Source organism: Plectrocnemia conspersa, unplaced genomic scaffold (assembly GCF_051122295.1).
Source record: "Plectrocnemia conspersa isolate PC_06_02 unplaced genomic scaffold, ASM5112229v1 ptg000013l, whole genome shotgun sequence".
In the NCBI taxonomy this organism is placed as follows: Eukaryota; Metazoa; Arthropoda; class Insecta; order Trichoptera; family Polycentropodidae; genus Plectrocnemia; species Plectrocnemia conspersa.
In genome coordinates this window covers 8793988-8804617 of record NW_028277177.1, presented here as the reverse complement: position 1 = coordinate 8804617, position 10630 = coordinate 8793988, and the positions used below count along the sequence as shown (strand labels likewise).

The 10630-nt window shown below is 31.3% G+C and overlaps 1 long non-coding RNA gene across 1 annotated transcript; it reads left to right on the top strand.

Annotated features, from left to right (window-relative positions):
- The first annotated feature begins 237 nt into the window (after positions 1 to 237).
- Positions 238 to 2803, top strand: LOC148227210 (uncharacterized). Its single transcript, XR_015811949.1, has 2 exons — positions 238 to 515; positions 1642 to 2803. It is a non-coding gene; the product is annotated as an uncharacterized LOC148227210 (long non-coding RNA).
- Positions 2804 to 10630: the final 7827 nt, after the last annotated feature.

Below are 10630 nucleotides of genomic sequence, written 5' to 3'. Positions count from 1 at the left end.
AAACTGTGGCGTGAGACGAAAAAACAAAAAATGCGCTGTGGACGATCTAAGATCAACTGTAGCGTGGCTCAAATTTATTATTATACCTGGTGCCTATGACTTTTTTCATTTAAAGAATCTTTTTAAAAATAATTTATTTGTGTTATCTTATCTTTTTAAAAAAAAAACGGTTTTAAAGTGTTTCCGAAATATATATATATATATATATGTAAATATATATATTCCATCAATATTATTTCAGTGGATTTCCAGCTCACTGTTTGTTTCACTTTCTCGCTGTTGTGACAGGTGGTAGCACTGGCCGGTGGGGACATTAATCACCACCAGAGTGCGATGTCCGCCATCGGTGTCATCCTGACAAGGGGTCCGGAATGTCAGGAACACAAATTTCAAAACCCCCAAAGCGCCCACCGGGATGACGGAGAATAAAACGGGCGGTCATTAGCGTGCTATTTCGTGAAAAAAGCACCCCTCGCAATGAAAAGCTCATCTCCAGAGCTTTCACTCGTGAAAAGGTTCTTACGTTTCTAATGCGTTTATTATATGTGTTTTCTTTTTTATTACTTGTATACATTTCAGCAGAGAAATATGAATATTTATTTAAAAAGTCATAACAATTTGTTTTATATAAATATATATATATGTGTGTTCAAGGTTGAAAGAAACACACTAGAATTTATACTTAGTATTATTAAAGTAAACATTCTAATAAATGTAGTCATTTATTTATCGTCGCAATACCAATACTTTTAATAATTTACTAAAATTGCGTCAGTCATATTATTCGAAATACACTTTTGTAAACACTATAAATTTAAACTATTTACATATATATTCATTTTAAGGTTATGAGGTATTAGTTAATATGTGTCATTTATGCCAGGTTAATTTACTTCACTTGTCAGTGGCGTGCTGTAATATTAATGTACATATAATTGACGTGCCGTTCATACATGCGTTTGATGCGCCGCATATCCGACATTAGCTGGAAATAGACAATAATTATAAAGTACATGAAAGTTGAAATTTCTCGATTGAAATACTGTAATATATACATATATTATATATTTTTCATTAAATATGTCACTAAATTGACCGATTTTAGTTTTTTAGACGCATACTTCGCGCATGCGCAAGTGAGGCAGGTCTTGCATTTTTAGATTCGGAGTTTTAAACGAATATATTTAAGTTATTTAATGTTCAATATTCAATTATTGTTGTAGATTTGTGGGAATTGATTTGATCTATGTGGTACACCAGAATAATCGAAATACTCATTGAAGCGACAAATGCCTTAGCTCATATATAAAAAAATGAAGATCTTTATATAATACAAAAAAACATTATTTTTACAAATTGTTATGTAATATTTTGATTTTATTTCTTTTTGTACTTTTCTCTACAATTATTTAATTAGCATATACTTATATTTTTCTTGAAAACTGAATTCGATAAAAAATAATTAATTTTAATATACTTTAGCTTATAGTATATGCATAAAGGGTTAAACCATAATAATTTTTTATAGAGTAAATAAATACTGGAAAATCTTTTTATATTTTTTTATAATTATTACAGATTTCTATGTAAGATTTTTCAGACAATTAGGATGTCTAATGATATTGTTTTTTTAATTTTTAGCTCAAAAGAATAACAAACTAAGTTGAAGTAGAAAAAACGAGTCCACGCATACATAAAATGCATACAAAAAAGGTTGAAAATCAACACATTTTACTATTTACACGGTGCAAAACTGGCTGAAACTGATTATTGCTTGTGTTGCAAATATTTGCACGAGACCTTCTTTTCAGTTTATAACAACACAGTCTTAAAAATAATATGGCAAGTTATTGTCTTGGCTGTTTACATATTGTGTGTATAGGCGGTATAATAAATACTTAAGAAGTAATTATTCGTTTTTGTGTGAAAAATGGCAGATGTTTCATGAAAGCGTGACTCAAAGGTTACATACATATACATACATATGTATGTATATATGTATACATGAAAACGTTAATTGTTTTTAATTCTAGAATAAAATGTTTTATAATGCACAGGCATAATTTTTTTTTACCGGATTATTAGGAACAATTACATTATGAATATATTTGCCTAACATTATTGATTAATTGTATTAAGATCTAAAGTGTGTAAAGTAAATCAAAATTAAAAAGTGTAATATTTTTACTAAATCATATACTCCATATTTTTATACAATTATTATCCACATGACAATCAATTTTTATATATCTGATTCAAGAAATATTGTACTTTTGGAAGCAATAATTTTTTATTATCATTTTTTATAGCGGTTTTTGTAAAATATTTTTTCATCTAAAACTTCGCTGCTCTTCTAAAATGTATTTTTTATACGATTCTCAAGAATTCATCACGTACTTATCTTTGAAAATCTCACAAAAGTCACACCTTTTCATAAAAAAAGGTCAAAAGTTGTCTGCTAAATTATTTAAAATATTTATCTATAGATAAATATTTATCTATAATCTTCAATCACTTTCGACAGTCAAACTACTCTCGAGAAATTTCAGTTTTGTGTTCCGGAACGACTTCGAAAATTATAATTGCATCCTCTATGGCTAAAGATACTTTCACTATATTTTTTTGTATTATTTTTAACTTATATGTACTTTTTTGTGTATTTTAATAATACTATGTATTGTTTCTTGAACATCGTGACGTATTGGGGTAACCTGTTAAGTCACGATGGTCTTAATTTAATTAAAATAAGTAAATAAATCAAGATATACAAATAACACATAATATTAAATATTAAGGCATAAAATTTAATTTTTTTTATTTTCCTCAGAAAATCTACTAAGTTTTTACTTTTGCGGATTTTCCTAGATGTAGTATTATGTAAGCTCATGCCGTTCTTTTCCCTTACATGTTTCCCTCAATTTCTAATTTTAATCTACTTTAAGATTATATTTATTTATAGTATAAAATTTGTATATATATAATTCATCTCTATTTATTATCATTTACAATCAGTAAATATATCTTTATTTATATAATAATAATATTACCTTGATTCTAAAATCTTTGTAATATGCTATTTTCTCGCTTGAAATAATAATAAACAGTACACTGTATAGCTCTGTAGTACCTCTAACAAATCCTTTAACGTCAAAGACTAAATAGCCAAAACTCGCTTTGTCATGCTCCACTATATAATATTAGGGAAACGTCCCAGAACAATGCACTATAACAATCGCCTCCAAGGCTCCAGGTCGTTTTCCAGAATTAATACTAGCTTCTCTCTCGCTCTCGAATGCGAATCTCACAAAACGGGTACAATCACCCTTTAACTCAAATTCTTGCACTTCAGAGAGCTTTGTCTTGTTCCACTTTATGTTTGGCCTGTCACACCGATGAAAACCAATGTCAACAGAGATACAATTAAAACTGTATATACATATAATAACCCAACAGCAGTGTTTGCTTGCTATTTTTTATTTATTACTTCATTTCGTATTAAAAAATGTGTTATCACGCGGCCTTTAAATGCCTTCATGGGTCAATTTGAACAGTTGGTCTTGCAGAGTTTGAACTCAAACTTTGGATAAATCATGCGGGCAAACAGTGAATCAGGAAAATTCTGACTGCGCGATCATTTTCTCGGCACGCCTTCCGAGAAAAATCGACATAAATTATGCTCGTATATATATTATAAAAATATCACATTCTGATACGCTGCTGTGGCATCTGTATCAATAACACATTTGCGTAATCCGACTAAATAATAATGAGTTTTATGCGAATATTCGGATGACACACTGATCATATAAACGGAAGTTTGTGATAATAATATAAACACCCAAGAATTGCTATATTTGCATACAAATCATTCACGGTCGCGGTCAAGTATGTGGATCTATTAATCTACGATCAATTTTAAACACTTTAAACATTATTATGTAAGGATATAACATATTGACATGGCACATTACAAGGTCAATTATAATTTAATATGTTTGTCAGCAGTGCGCAAAACTATAGTTCATTTTTTTGCTACAGAAATGTACAAAAAGTACTCAAATTAAAAAAGGTAATAGCATCCTTCGAGTAATCTAGGGTACTATACTTCACTTGTAAGCAATCTGGGTTATATCTAAGAATACGACTGAGCAATGTTTCTTTTAAAAGTCTTCATTAATATATTTTGACTACCTATGCCATTGCTTTATTGTAGAATGTTTATTTCTACAGCCAAATCGACAATTTGGTAAGTAAATAAGTTTCCTATTGCCGGTTTGAATATTTTTAATAGTATTTTTTTAATATGTTAGCAAACTGGTGAGATACTTAATGGTCTGTAGGAGGCAATATCATCTGGTTCTTTTCCTGGTTTTAGTAAAATTAAAATTTGAGCAACTTTTCTAGTACGAATAAATTTGATTTATTATTAAAAATATTGAAAAATGGATACTTTTCTTCTGTATATATGAGTAAGTTTATCTTTAAAGATCATAGGTGTGATTCACTGAGTTCCCGTTAGTGTTTATGTAATCAAATATTTCTACAAGATATGAGGATCGTACTCTAGCTTATTGCCCCAAAACTCGCTCGTGCGTTTTCTGATTCAATTCCTTGAAAAATATTTTTTATATATAATTAACATACATAATGTAAATGTTTTATTTATTCATTATTATCATAAAACTAATGTCAATAGTATGTATGTAGTACTTATTACTATAAGAATATTATTAAAATATATGCATACACGGAGGCGGGATGACTGATTCCTATTCGAAACGTCAGTCTTTTGAAGTGCGAATTCTAAAGAGTCAAACAAAGTGTACATGCAAGCGAAGCGACAGGCAAATATGGTCTTTGTGCGTTGTTAACCCGAGCGGAATGACGCAAGTAGAGTCACATTTACTTCGTTCTGATTATTATTTTTATATTTAAAACGCCCTCTGAAGATGAAAAGTAACTTCACGTTTTATATTCACTTATAATATATATTGAGTAAGACACAGGTTTACTAGTAATGTTCATTTCTGAATAGCAATGTGTATAAATAAGGTGGTTCAATACAAGCGCCTTTGTTACTACAATATAATAGTAATCGTACATCTAAATATTTATTTAAGTAAACAGTTTGCGTGCATGTAAAAAAATGATTAAAACATATGTCAAGTACCGCCAGTTAATTTACAACTTAGTAATGATTCACGAGCACGTACGTTAGTGCTAATAATTAATCAGCAATGGGTAACAGTGCAATAGAACTTCTTAATTTTAAGCTCACCAATGCCAGCAATTTTAATATTAATGAAGGTGTGAAGGTTTAAATCACCTGCACAATGCTGTATGTTAAAGGGCACTAAAAATACAAAAATCAACCCGTCTCGAAAGTGGGGTAAACAGATCTCGTGACCAAATAATTGAATGAATAGTTATAATTATTGCATGAACCACCCAATAGAACATCTATTCTGTGACGTTAGTCACCCATAAGTATCGCCGCAAAAACTACTCTTTGTTAGGAAAGGACGCGCTATAGTCTTTCTACTCTGCGCACACTACTATAGTTTTTTGCCATTTTGGTTGCCGAACACCGGGGTGGGCATTCAGGGGTGTGTCCAAAAATCGATGCAATTGGCTCAATCTGCGATTCACCAGAGCTGGCTTGAACAAGTATTTTAAAAGATGTGACATTTGGTCACTAAAGTTGGAGACATCATTGAGTCACATCGACACGAAAGACATTAGCGGATCGTTCTGGGGGCATCTCGTTAAATCCCAGTTACTCTACCAAAATCACAGCAAGCCAACGAAGACTCTTTAACTTTTAACTCCGCTGTTTGATAGCGTCGTCTTAATTCATGTATGGTTTTTAATACATGTTTTTAAAAATAAACTGTCACCAGCTTTTCCGGAATCTCTTTGGCTTCAAAGACCGAAAGTGTATCAACACCGAAAAATTGACGAGGATGTGAAGTGTTTAATGAAACTCATAGTCTCTTCGCAGCATCTAGGTTCATAGTTTGTAGCAGAAGGTTTCGATAAGGGCTTGATATCTACTAATAAAAAAATTGTAGCTCTAGCTAATTTGTAGTATAATAAATATTTTGATAATAATTTGTTATAATTGCGAGCTAGCTGAAAATATTATCCGTTTATTAAAAATACGTTTATTTTATTATTATAAATCATTTAAAAAAAATACTAATTAAATATAATATACGTTTTCATGTTTACAATTTGATAAAAAATAAGAGTTTAAAATAAAACATTGGTGGTGTTGAGGTTTTAAAAAAAAAACTAAAAAACCTCTTACAATTAAGGCGAAAGAAAAAGAAAAAGTATGGGGAAAAAACAACATAAGATCATGGACAACATATACTGTCACTGCTACACCAATCAGAATTCTGAAGATCGTCCACTGACATCATCCCTCCGCTAGTTTTTCAACCACCGCTCAGAGAAAACATCTCATCATTAATTATCTTTTACAACATATGTAAATATAATGTAATAAAACTCTCAATGAGTCTCACTGGCCACAAGTGTAACAAATTTTAAAATATCCCCAAGCGCTAGTAATTAAGTAGCAATCGGTAACAGTGTACTAGAACTTCTTAATTGTAATATAAATTAGGGGTTATGAAGCTCACCGATAGCCACAATTTTATGTTACTGTCAGAAATTCACGAAACATATATTTCTTAAGCATTTTATTTTAGGATTGACCTATACAACTTGTAGAATATTTTATTTTTATTTTTCAACAAAATTATAAATTTAAGTCAATTTGAAAAGCCTAGAAACGAGTTTATTAATTTCAAAGTTGTAGTAGTTCCACGCCTGATATATTTTTGGCACCCAACGCGCGCAAAGCTATCGATATTGATCATTTATTGGTCTTTCGATAACAATTTGGGAATGCATTTCAGTTTTACATATTTAATACAATTTAAAATATATTATGATCATAACATTGTTGTGGTTGAGGTCTGATAGACTCAGGTAAGTCACGGCAATGTTGCCAATCGGTAATAAAGTAAAAAATTGCTTTAACTTTATGTATAATCGAGCATAAAGTAGGAACATATATTTTTAATAATAATACAGAAAGTCGACATAAAATCGGTGTTTTTTTAATTCCTGTTTTAAAATGCAAAAATATTACAATATATCAAAGCATAGGCCTGTCAAAAGCACAGACGTCCCGGTTGGCGAAGATTCAGCTATAATTACTTAGGGCGAATGAGTTTTTTTTACGAGTACAACGCCAAACGGCTCGGATAATGACTGTTTCGAGATGAGAGGATGAGAGGACTTATTCATATTTTTTACGACGACAAAGTCTTCGTCATCTGGCTGGGATGATGACAGGGCGAGCCGGATTTAAGTGCCGAGCCATCATCACTCGGCTGGGGGTCTGGACGACCCCAAATCCGAATCAAACAAACGGCGTGATCAAAAGACGTCTTCAATTATTACAACTGAATTAATGGACCAGAGAAGGAGAGGGCAAAAAAGTGTTGCGCAGTGAGAATATTTTCGCAAATTGTATACATATGTATATGTATATGCATGCATATATGCAAATTGAACACAGTGATCGGCAAACAAAAAAAGTGATACAATTATGAATCTTCCTTACGCTTCCTCTTCTCTCATTCTCTCTTATGCCAAGTAGTTTCGCCATTGCTGAGGGTATATATTTGTACCTCTCGTCTACATTTAAGAGATGTTTGATTCGTCTAAAATAAATCAACCATAAAATATCCTTTACAACTTATCAGGTATCATTAATCACGCTTTGATAGTTGTAAAAAATATGACACTCCAACCCTATTGGTTCAAAAATAAATTACACAATTATATTTATATAGTAAATTAAGTCTAAAGAAAAACGCAGTAAGTAATAAAAATTATCATTGCGGTGGAATGGAGTTGAAATTTTTCACACGTATTCGACATTTATTCAATAAATATATAATGTTATATAACGTGGATGTGGTTTTATTATTTTTTCATATGCTCGCTAACAATGAGCGCAGATCAAATTAGCGGTGCATTTTTACGCTTTAATGTGAGAACGGAGGCGATTTTGAACCCTAATTGGATTTACGAAACGAGAACGGATCAAAAAGTCGTAGGTAGACACGCGAGCCGTTTCAGCGAATTTCGTTTCTGCTTTATTTTTTTTTCAGAGAACCTCCAACGACGTGAGAAACGTAACGGAGGTAATGCAAAATAGTTTCCAATTTGCATTGGCACTTTAAAATACTAAAAAACAAGTATCTAATCAGATGATTAACATTCCATAGAATCTAATATGTTTTTGTCTTTATTCATTATGAGATGAAAAATTATATCCATCTGATGTAAATCAATTATATAAGCCAATACAAAATATATTAAGGTATTCAGAAAGTTCATAAGCAAGACAAGAAAAAAATATAAACAATGTTTTTTACACGTTTGTTTAATAGCATCTTAATTCCCATCAAGTACTTTAGAGATCCATTTTTTCTGTACAAAAAGATAAACTAAAAGACATTGCTAATGTGTCTATAGTTGTGTATAAAAATAAATAAAAGTGTATTCTAAAGATCAATATTTATTTATGTATAAGTCAATTCCGAAATTAAATGCTTTAGAATATGCCTCGTATATAACTAATATCTAACTATTTTTTATTATGTACATATAACAATAAAGCCTCTAGCATTTATAACTATTAAATGTATATTTAAATTAATATTAAATAAATTGTAAGTGATCTCTCAATAACGTGATTATCATCTTGCAACTAAACATTTCCGATAGTAGCTCCTTGGATTGTAGTCATTATAAATTAGCAACTTAATCGTAGAAGCTGCAATAAGATGCTCATAAGCAATAAATTTTCTCTGTGCCTCTGCATAAAAATATAGGAATTATTAAATCAATGGACTAGCGGTATGGAGCTAAAATTTCCTTTCCGGCGTAATAAAGGCTAATATATATTCGCAGAAAAAAGCCAAATAGAGCAACAGCCGTTTAATTTTTCACAAAAAAGAGAGAAAATAATAATATATAACAAATTAAAATCCCAAATATCAATTGGCCAATAAGAAGTCAGAGATTTAGTTGATAATATGCTTCAATTTTACTGATAATATTTATTTGGTAATATTTAATATTTTTTAATTTGCGCCATCATGACATAACAGGCTATCCCTATGCGTTATGATGGTCATAAAAACTATACATAGTAGCTGTATATATTTTATATAGTAAAAAAATAAATTATAACACATTAAAATTAAATTCTACGAACCGGACCAGCTCCTCGTAGCTGACATTAAAAATATCAATGTGCAATGTCAGCGTATTCAGGAGCCGGATGGCTATAACCATAGGCGACTCAATTAGTGCGGATATCCTGGCTCTAACAGGCATCAAGGACGCGATTATATTTCTCGAAGACGTTCCGGAACCCTAAAATGTAATTCTTCGAGAGTAATTTGATTTTCAACAGCACCTTTCAAAAAATGCTTCACGTCATACAAATTTTTGCGAGAACTCAGTGAATCGCAACGCTTCTAAAATAAAGGCGCTGGGATACGAGAACAGAAAATACGTCTTTTAAAAGTACCTTAAGAATCTTTTTAAAACTTTTTATTAAATATTATTTTGAAGTATTTGGTTAATCGAAGTTTCCAAATTATAGATCCAGATCTAAGTAGGCTGCATAGAGGATACACGAATAACTGATGGATCATTAAAGTGTAACGCGTTCTTCATAAGTCAGAACGTTACCCCAGAAAAATCACTTGCCACATATCATCACTTTACTATTCACGAGAGTTTTGCTCTGAGCTAACTACTAGTAGAGCCTTAAGATGGACATTCAGAGTCGCATAGGACTCGTATAAGTGCTTGAAGATACTGATATTCAGGTTGGATGATATCATGTTTTGGTTGAAAGGTAGATTGCTTCATTACGAGCTTGGGACACTATCACAGGACAACTGGCTGCAGGTAAGAGGAGACCAGACAAAATAAATTCAATCCTCTCCCATTTTCATTAAAATATAAGTCGAATCGCCATCGTTGTAAAATATCTACTTACTTTACATTTACCGTAAATACACGATACTTTAGCCCTGAGCTCGCTATCAGTGTAGCTTACGCTGAATCGACACAGACAATCTAGTATGAGCCTAGCTGTTGAAATCTGGGGAAAAAATCCTTTCTACTTCGACCATCAGATTAGGTTAACCTCTAAATAACCAAAAACTAATATGAGCTTCATGTTGAGATCTTACGGTACAAACGATCCATTATGTATATGTGTCCAACTATTGAAACGTACATGAAATTTATAATTTTTAAACAAAACTATTGTATTTGAAGCATAGATATTTATTCACGCCTTCAATCTGCAATCATTAATTGCCAACCATAATATGCGGTCTCTATCATCTCACAAAATAAAAATTTTAGCAAAACAACTTTCGATGACTTCACCGCACTCCCGTCGACTTTATATATTTATTTTAGTCCATAATTAACCGCCGATTATAAAGTCGACTTAAGTGGTGTGTGGCCCTGGTTTGGGCACACATGTGTACCGCGGCACACATCCCGCATGAGTCAATTA